Here is a 10,073-nt window from a genome sequence, read left to right as displayed (position 1 = left end):
GATGTAGAGAGAGAATAACTTTGTGTTGCATGACGAGAAAACACCATAGGAGCTACTGGCAAAGTCATTCTGTGGAGGGTGGAGCTGAAAAAGTGAAGAGAGCACTGCGAACTTGCGGTTGTAGATATCTACTTCTAGGTTATTCTTACGTGGTCCTAACTTTAACAAATCAAAGCTGAGATGTGTTAATTATAAATGGATGAGATTCAATGTTTGTTGAATTATGGACTAATTATATAGAAGTTTGTGGGCCTTATTAATGAAATGGTATAAATTGTGCCAAATAATTTTGGGCTATAAACTTTTTAAATAGAGACTGGTATAATATGGATTATACATTTTAATTGTTGAGTAATACTAGAAAGATTTTACTTAATCAGTATGTTCATAAGTCTAACGTGCTGAATTCAAAATTGTTTAAGCTCGGCTCAAGTTCGACTTATTTATTAAACTTAAAAATTGAGCTTGAACGCGATTGGTTTTAACGTGCCCGGCCCGAACTGTTTGGTTAACCTCAAAGGGAAACATACATGTATATGCTTATACATACAACGATGCATCATTCGAAACCCTAGAACTCTTTTTCTCCTAGAAATCGAGTACCATCTGGTTCTATTTCTCTCTCTGATCACAGGGATGCGAAGAAATGTTTACGTCTCTGATCACACTTCCTGCAATTCTCCTTACCTTTCTTGTGTCTTTGCCTCTGAAACTCAAGAAGACATCAGGAGATTCATACATGTATGTGCTTACACATCTCTCCACCTGCAGAATGGGTCGACTATGATGTGTTCTTTGAGTTTCCGAGGCAAAAACACAACAAAAGCTACTTGAGATGACCGAATCATCAATTCCCAGAGGCTACACGAGATTAAGGGTCTCAATACTTTGAATTCGATATTGGGGTTGTCATCTTGCACATCCTTGGAAAATATCGTTTCATACTTTATGCGTGGATGTTATGGCTCGATTTCGCCGCTGAAGCTTCGATTTCACATATGCATTTCATGCATTAAATCAGTCTATGAACATAGACGGACAATCTTTGCTCGGGGTAAATCTAATACCTTTGCAATAGAACGGTGTATAAATTGTGAATTGATTATTTTTTGATTTAATTTGGTTTCTTAGTTAGGGTTTGAGATCTTGTTACAGGACAAGCTTCAAAGCTTGAATGGAATTGAAATATTTCTGTAAGATTTGTTTTCTTTCTTAAAATTGTTTGGATCCAGAAGTAGTAGTCGGTAAGAAATGGATGTTTATTTATTTATTTTTTGTTTAGGTGTCAATGGCAATTTACTATTGAAACCAAGTACCATGAAGTAGTTAAAAGTTGAAGTTCCTAAACTTGCATGCTTGTTTTCATCGATTTTGTGTAGTTCTGAATCAAATCAATATAAATGGTCACTAGTATGCTTACTACCTAATTTCTTTTTCTCTGTCTCTAAGAGTAACAATTTCATAAGGAATATTATCACACTGATTTCATGTGGTGGACTTTGTATATGGCTACTTGTGTATTTTTTATATCTTCTCAAAATATTTCTGTAAGATTCCTAATACTAGAATGAATTTTGAAGCTTCTTTTTTAAAACATTTTGGAAATAGCAATTTCAAAATATTTCTTTTTTTATCCAATTTTCTTTTTTCCCTAGGGGTTCAAAAAATATCTGTAAGTTTTGTCTGATTTTTGGTGCAGAAAATGGGCAAAGATTGATGAGACAGTTCCTGCTGCTCATGTTAAAGCCGAAATTTTTTCCTAGAGGTTTTTTACTTGCCTTGTCAACTGCCAATGTGCAGTAATTTTGATATTTAATATGCTTGAATATTATATGTTCTAATGGTTATATATTCTACTCAATTTTAGATATATGTTAATAATGGTTGTATATACTATATACCCAACAAGTCCTCAATTCTGGTTTGGGGGCTGGGAAGGACAATGCTTCAATTTCTGTTTCTACAGGAAAACACGCACTTTGTAACAAGGTCTATTGTCTTCATATATACTAGGAGATTCTTGGTACAACTTAATTAAATCATATTGTTTGAACCCTATTCTGAATTTTGATGCTAAAAATGAAAATTTTAAACCAAGCAAATCCCATATTTGATGGGATGGTTGTTATTTTATTGGGTTGTCAACCTAAAATTTTTGGGCTGGTTGCATTTATTTTGCTAGAGCTCAAGTGCTTAAGCACCTCTTTTTTGCATCTAAGTAACTAACAGGACCTCTCATGCTGCTATATACTCCATTGTTGAAGCCTCCATATTCTTATTGTCAATTCAAATTTAAAGACAGCAAGTCAACCTGCATCGATCTTGTATTAATTGTTGCTTTTGTTGCTTGAGAGCAGAGTCCACAAAAAGTTATTGGCTTTCTGCTTGAATTTCTTTATTTTATTTACTACATTCATGGTGAGTTTTACCGCATAGTAAAGGGAATTTGCACTAATACTTTCTCCAAGTTTCCACTCCTAACCAAGTTTGAAGAAGTGAAATGTCATGATTTGTTGATCAGTAATTTTTTATTTATTTTTATTATTATAAAATTATAGTTGTCTATATTTCTTAGTTCCTATCTTTTGTTTGATATTGCATGTATCTAATCTTGGTATCCAGGTATGCATGATTTGATGGAAAATGCAAGTCCTGCTAGGAAAATCAAGGGAGATTAAAATAGAGGATGGTTCGAAATTTCTGGCAAGTGGTTCTCCCTTTACAAGCCACAAACCGACTGCTTGTGTCATGACATGGCTCATTCTTAACATGATTTGGACTTTGGAGGAAGCTCATAAGAAATCCCAACACCCACTCAAGCATTTTGGGAGGATTTGGTCTCCAATATCAATTCAGGTACCTTGTAGTCTTTTCTTTCACTCTTTCACCCTCAACGTGTGAAATTCAATAGCGACGACAATTAAGAACATTGTAATCATTGAGATAAAAGTCTCAAACTGCTTGAATGGGATTTGGAAGTGTTATTAACAACTCTGCTAGTAACTTCCCATCATTTTCAGCAATTCTGTGCTGTGGATGTTAGAACAGTTTGGTTTCAGTACTTCCAGAAACACATTGTGAAAAAGCTGGAGTTCACAACAATCATGTTGTTCTCATCGCATGCACTTTCTTGATCATTTTTCATGTTTTCATCGAAGTAAGATTTTATGAACTAGCTAAAAGTGGAAGACTAATGTATTCATGACTATCCTATCTAAAGATATTGCATAATACTCCCTCTATCCCAAAATAAATGTTCACCTTTCCATTTTTGGCTGTCCCAAAATAAATGTCCCATTTGAAAAGTCGAAGTACAATTTTTTTTTATAACATTACCAATTTAACTTTCTTGCATTGAACTTAAAAAAAGTAAACCATCACATCATCCCTATGGACCCATTATGGATAGATTTGGTAATTTATTCACTACCAATAGTACAATAGAAAAAACTAAAACTCGTCATCTTAAGAAGTTAGATTCCCAAAAAGGGACATTTATGTTGGGCTGGAGGGAGTAAAGATTTGTAACCACGTAGTTAACCTCCCTTTAGCCACTTTTTTTAACATTGACCAAGAAAAATACAAAAGCCTTGCAATAAGATTAATTCTATAGGCCAAAAGTAAAGTTGAGAGTTCTATATTTTTCCATTGCTATTCACTTCATAATGTTGCTGCTGGAATCCTTTTGACTGCAAATCTTTCCTAGCACAGTAGCACCATGTCTTCTTAGCGTTAGATGCATCCTCTCTACATATTGTGGTTCTTGTGTTATTTGAGGAGATTGAGTGGTTAGCTCTCCTTGCCTTTATTCAAGCTAAATGACAGTTCTCTCTATCTACATTGAATCCATTGAAGCTGTAGATATTTTATCAGTAATTTTCCCATCTTTAAAGGGTGAGACAACAAAACCACTGTCTTTTGTGTTTCTACACTTTCATATGGATTATTTGTTCTTTTACCCCTTTTCCTAAAAAGTATATTCTTTTTAGTAGTTTTTTTCTGTTACATTAACAGTATTTATTATTTTTACTGTATAAAGAATGAAAGAAGAATAAAAATAAACCATCTAAAAATATGAAAAGGAAGTTTATGAATACATGGTTTCATAGGTCTTTCCCTATTAATTTCTCTGTAAGTTGTGGGTTATGCTTTAGAAGAGATTAAATAGATCAAATTCTTTTCTGAATGATGCTACTGAGTACTGAGACCGAGACAGAAAAACTAAACAGAAATTGAATGAGGTTGGTATTTTTAAAAAAAAAATTATATAGTAATATTGATATGTTATCTCCTCCCCCTAGGCCAAGCAAATTATTATTTCTTCAGATGTTCAACATAAGCCCTCTCTTTTAGAAATGTGGAGATCACTATGTCCAGTAAATGGTATTTTATGGAAAGAGTAAAGGGGTGTTGCGGCAGCCTCCTTCATTCTGTTGGTCTTTTTCTTTCCATCATGACTATGGGATGGGTTAGTGATCTCAGGGATACTAATCTCCTTTTCTGTTGGCGCCTTTGTTTTTTCTTGTTGAAAGAGTTGGGTGGGGTTCTATTTCAATCCAAGATTAGGTGTTTAGTTATGTTGATGATTATATCTTTCAGCTTTTGCATTGGCATACTTCCCACTGTGCTTACTGCTGGTGCTGCTACCTGGCTGGCAGTACTTGTTTACAATAGCTAATTGGAATCCCTGTGATAAGAACAGTTGCTATCGTATGATGAATTGCTGCTTTTGGAGGATGAATGTGACTGCAGATCCTAACGAGACCTGAGTTCAGGAGTTTGCAGTCCATTTCATAGCTACAGAAATTGGCTTCTTTTGCTTCACTTTCAAGGGTTTCTGCTTGTATTTCTAGAGCTCCTAGACTTTTGTCTACACATTGCATTTTCTTGGTGTTAGCTTTGTACTATTTGTTTTGTTGAATTTATTTGTCATCACTTGAAATTTGTATTAAAGTTTCTAAAAGAAACATAAAGTCTGCCGAAATAATAAAATATCAATGGAAAGCTGCTTTTTATTTATTTATTTATTTTGTATTTATTTTTTATTTTATCTACAATGGAAAGCTCTTGGAGTACTAAAATGGAGTCTAGACTAAAGTAGGTTGGATATCTTTTATATATATATATATATATATATATATATATATTGTATAAACTCACTCAAATAGCCTAATTAGTCTTTCTATTTCACTTACTAAACATATAATCTTTAAATTACATTGAATGAGTTTTGTACTATAAAATTTGCCAATCACAATAATTAGAATTACAAAATTCCTAACCGTTCTTCTTCCACCTTACTCGATGATTTATTTTTAAATGCAGTTACATCAGCCGGTGATAGCCGAAGATTTGGAACCAGCATTTGTTGTTCAGGAGATATAGTAGATTGACTAGAGGGTGCAAGGAGGGAACTAATATTTATCATGGTTTTAATGCACTTCTCATTTGGTTCATTGTCAAATTATAAGCAAGCAGACTCTCCATGACTGTCTCTGTATAGATCTCCTTTAGGTGAGTCCATTGCTGTTGTCTCCTATCTTTGTCGTGTAAATCATAAACGATAAACCTGTAGGTTCATTGGTTCATTGTCAAATTGTGTTCAGGAGTTTGCAGTCCATTTCATAGCTACAGAGTTTATGGTGCTTTCAGAAATCTGTAGGTTCATAAATAGAGCAGCTTTTTTAAAATTTATTTAAGGTTTGAAATTCATAATTCAAATAAGTCAATTCATAAGTCAAAGGGCAGTAGGGTAATTTTATATATGGGGGTGTCATTGTTCAATTTATCAAACTTGAGGATGTCATTGTCCAAAAGTGCTTAAGTTGTAGTTACATGTCTTTAACCCAATCCCCGCGCGCACGGGGGTGGGGGGGTGTTGAGTGCAATTTAAGACTGATTATACATGTGATTTGTTTAATATTATTAAAGTGAAATTTGCAATAGATAAAAGCTGATAAAAGATTAGTGGAAACAGAATTTGGGCACCTAAACTTGTTATGGTATGATTTTTTATTTATTTATTTAATCACAATAATTTCTGGATTTTTTATTTTTATTTTTGAGAAATCCAGACACAATATTGTCAGGCTCCCCCGGACCAAAGACTTCCTAGGGGTCACTACCAGGTTAAGCACGCTTAACTCCGGAGTTCTGATGGGTTCATGACAATCATAACTTTAAAACGCGTTGTTATAGAAGGGTGTTGAATTTATGACTAGCACTTGCCCCCTCCACACCCAGGATATGGGATTGTGCATTTGTAACTCACCCAGTATGGTAACCTACTCACACGTTCACACCCACTCACCTACAAGGTCGCCACAATGATATAAAATAATATAATTGCATGAATTTGTATCGGTGAATCTTATGCATTTAAATAGTTTACTTCAGTAACCTCTGTTTCGTTTGTAGAAATTATAGATATGATGTTGCCTGGTTGTTATGGATTTTAGTTGTTTTCTTTTCGTTATATTAATTGATTAATTACGGTATATACCAAAACATTGACATTTATAGAATGATAGAGTTCATATATAAATTGTAGAATTTTCATGTATCTGTTAGCTCTAGGATCTTATCAAGGCAGATGAATCTGGTTAAATAAAAATATTATTATTTTATACATAAATTGACTGGTTGAAATAATGTTGATAAGCATTTGGTATATATATATATATAAACATGAGTAACAGTATTCATTCAAAAATGATTTATGTGTATATATATATTGGGGTGCTTATATATACATGGCAGTGGTTTAATGAGTCATGAAAACCATTACTGTGGGTTTTGCTGTTGTGATCCGAAGCATGCACAAGGTGTGCATTTTGTGTAAAGGAAATGGGTTACTGATTTCGTGGATTTTTAAAGTATGATTAACATGGTTTACATTAACTCCCAGTAACTAAATAGTGTATATGCGCATCCCTTATATATTTATAGATCCACTTGTATAACATACATCATTTTAGTGAAGGCTGTGAGAGAGGGCCTCTAATTGGATATTGATTTCATGTTAGTAGTTATCAATTTCATTTCATGATCAAGGATTTAGTTTGATATTGATTTCATGCTAGTAGTTATCAATTTCATTTCATGATCAAGGATTTAGTTTGATGCATATAATCCTTGATCATGAAATGAAATTGATAACTACTAATATGAAAATCAATATCCAATTAGAGGCCCTCTCTCACAGCCTTCCTTCACTAAAATGGATATATATATATGATGGACGGAACTTGCAAAAGAATAGGTTTTACGTGACTGAAGAAGGAAACCCACTTTGCGGACTCCTATGCGAAACATGATAGTACTTCTTTTTAATTAATTATTACTTTTTATATGATCTAAAATTAAAGAAAAATAGAAAATAAATATTATTAGTATTTCAAAAATTACGGGAAGTTCCAGAATATTTGATTTAAGTGTTATGAACTTAATTGTGATGACTTAGTTATTTTTGGATGATGTTTAGGTTATTTTTCCAAGTTAAATCGGAAAAAGTATTATTTCACAGCACTAAAAGGGAGAGTACGGAAAAAATATTAAGAATTAGATTTTGAAATTTTGTAGGGACTTATATATAACGTTAGGCTATGTCCATAATTTTTCTATTATCACTGTTTGGGTATTTAGTATTCTATTTTTAAATTAAAAGAGTATTTTAGCGCATTAATTATTATTTTAAATTATTAATATTAATGCATTTCATAATTCACCAATATTTTAATGGATGAGTTTAGATTAGTTGAAAGGTAGTCTGGAACTAACCCTGTGATGATTTTTGGGTACGGTCCGGGGCTTACCTATTTATTGTGGCAACCTTATGAGCGGGTGTACCGTGGGCAGGTGCGAGGCACTGGCAGGTAACCACACTGGGCAAGCTATGGATGCACAATTCTACATCGCCTGGGTAAGGGAAAGGTGAAGTGTTTATATGTGATGGTGTTATCTCCAATTGATATAAGGCCTTTTGTTGTAAAACCCAATAACAAAACCGTGCGGCTCAGGCCTAAAGCGGATAATATCATACCATTCGGTGGAGTGGGTTGTTACAAATAGTATCAGAGCCTGACTCAACCGGAAGTGTGGCTAACAAGGACGCTGGCCCCCAAAAGGGGGGTGATTGTGCCCATTTTATTATGGCCATGGGCTATTGTGCCCTTATTGTGTGGACATGATCCGAGATCATCTGAGGAGTAGACGTACAATCTAGTCACACGTGTGTTTTCAGTTGTCCAAGACTATACGATTCACACTTTATTAGAAGGGAGTCTGGGACTCATGTAAGATATGCGTACTTAAGAAAAGTTAAATTATGGTTATTTGAGTTGCTTGTATATATGGGATTACAAAGTAAGGTTAGCTTGTTGAACGATGATTGTGTTTAACATTTCTTGCTGAACTTATGAGCTCACTTCATTATCACAATCCAGGTACTCATTGAGTAAGAATGTAACGGAGATACATAACGGGGATGGATTTTAGCTCATTGCACATTTATTTATTTTAGCTTAGTCTTTCCTGTATTATGATCATTGTAATAAGGTTAATGTTTTGTGGAACTTTGTTTAGTTGATTCAGTGGACATGAATTTTTTTATTCTATTAGAGGGAGTTTCACCTCTATTCATTATTTTATATATGGTTGTGAGACTCGTTGGTTTATTAAATCGTTTGATGGAGTTCCATCTTATTTATTATTTATAGTGGATGTATATTGAGAATTGGTAGAAGTTATACTTCAAATTTTATACACGGGATAAAAGGGTTCTTGTTTAAAATTTGGGGTGTGACAGTTTGGTATCATGACCTAGGTTAAGAATTACCTAGCTAAAGGAAGTGATTCTAAGAATAGGGACATATAGTTATATGAATTATTCGTTCTATTACCCTCCTCCAGTTTAAAGTACAATTACTTGTGAGACTTATGATATTGATATTCTTTACTGAAAATTGGATGTCAGGAGCTGGAAGAGGCAGAGGACGTGGTAGAGGCAGAGGCAGAGGTAATGGAAGCGCCAATCATAGTGGTTTTGGCCATGACAATGTTCAGTTTGAGGATGCACCTTATGCGCCGAATCCTATGATTGGATTTATTAGAGATATAAGCAAATTGGGAGCTATTGAATTTTTCAGATTTACTAATCCACTTGATGTCGAGAAGTGGATTAAAGACATGGAAAAATATTTTGAAATGATGGACTGCATTGAGGTGCAGAAGAGGAAGATTGCTGCTTTTCTCTTGTCTTGTGAGGCGCGCTAGTGATGGCAGTCGGAAACCAAGATTGTTGGGTACATCACAGCCATAACATAGAACGAGTTCAAGACTTGGTTCAACGACAAATACTTTCCACTAGCAGTGAAGGAGAAGAAGGCAACTGAGTTTATGCAGCTAGAGTAGAATAATGATATGTCAGTCAGTGACTACGAGAGAAAGTGTACAGAGTTATCTCGATTCGCTCCTCATATTGTTGCGGATGAGTTACACAAGGTCAGAAAGTTCGAGCAACTATTGATCTCCTATGTAAAGAAGTTTGTAGTTGGTCATCGTTGTGACACATATGCCAAAGTTGTGGAATGTGCCATGGCAATAGAGGAGAATAATAGCATCATCTTTCAAAAATAGAGGGATCATAAAGCAAAATAGAAAAGTAAAGGGACTAGCAGCTTTTAACAGAATTAGCGGGTTCCGCAGTAGTAGACTTAGAGATATGGGCAGGCCAGTCTTGGCAAAGGGGCATGCAAGGTTGGAGAGCTGGGAAGCGGCAGAAAGGTGGTAGAGGTGAACACCCACAGCTTTAGTGCCAGCCGTGCCTTAGGATACATAACCACGTCGGTTCATCGGGGAGTGCTATAATTGTCATGAGAAAGGACACATGGCTCCTAATTGTCCCAAGCCTCGCAAGGATGACCAACAGTGGAAAATACACTTACTATTTATGGCAGTATAGCTAGAGAACTATTTGATTCGGGTTCTTCATATTCTTTTATTGCACTAACATTTGTGGACACACTGGGACTAGAACTTGAACATATGAGTAATACTTTATCTATTACAACTCC

The 10,073-nt window shown here is 34.6% G+C and overlaps 1 long non-coding RNA gene across 2 annotated transcripts; it reads left to right on the top strand.

The window, feature by feature from the left end:
- The first annotated feature begins 551 nt into the window (after positions 1–551).
- LOC132273565 (uncharacterized) lies at positions 552–5,747 on the top strand. Of its 2 annotated transcripts, XR_009470149.1 has the most exons (4): positions 552–1,054; positions 1,700–1,765; positions 2,623–2,856; positions 5,326–5,747. It is a non-coding gene; the product is annotated as an uncharacterized LOC132273565 (long non-coding RNA). The 2 variants fall into 2 exon arrangements; XR_009470148.1 differs by having other exon boundaries at positions 552–1,765.
- Positions 5,748–10,073: the final 4,326 nt, after the last annotated feature.

This window comes from Cornus florida, unplaced genomic scaffold (assembly GCF_030987335.1).
Source record: "Cornus florida cultivar Cherokee Brave unplaced genomic scaffold, ASM3098733v1 CherokeeBrave_3.0.0_Hap2_Chr09, whole genome shotgun sequence".
NCBI lineage: Eukaryota > Viridiplantae > Streptophyta > Magnoliopsida > Cornales > Cornaceae > Cornus > Cornus florida.
The sequence above is the reverse complement of the archived record's forward strand: the minus strand, read 5'-3'. Positions and strand labels throughout refer to the sequence as shown.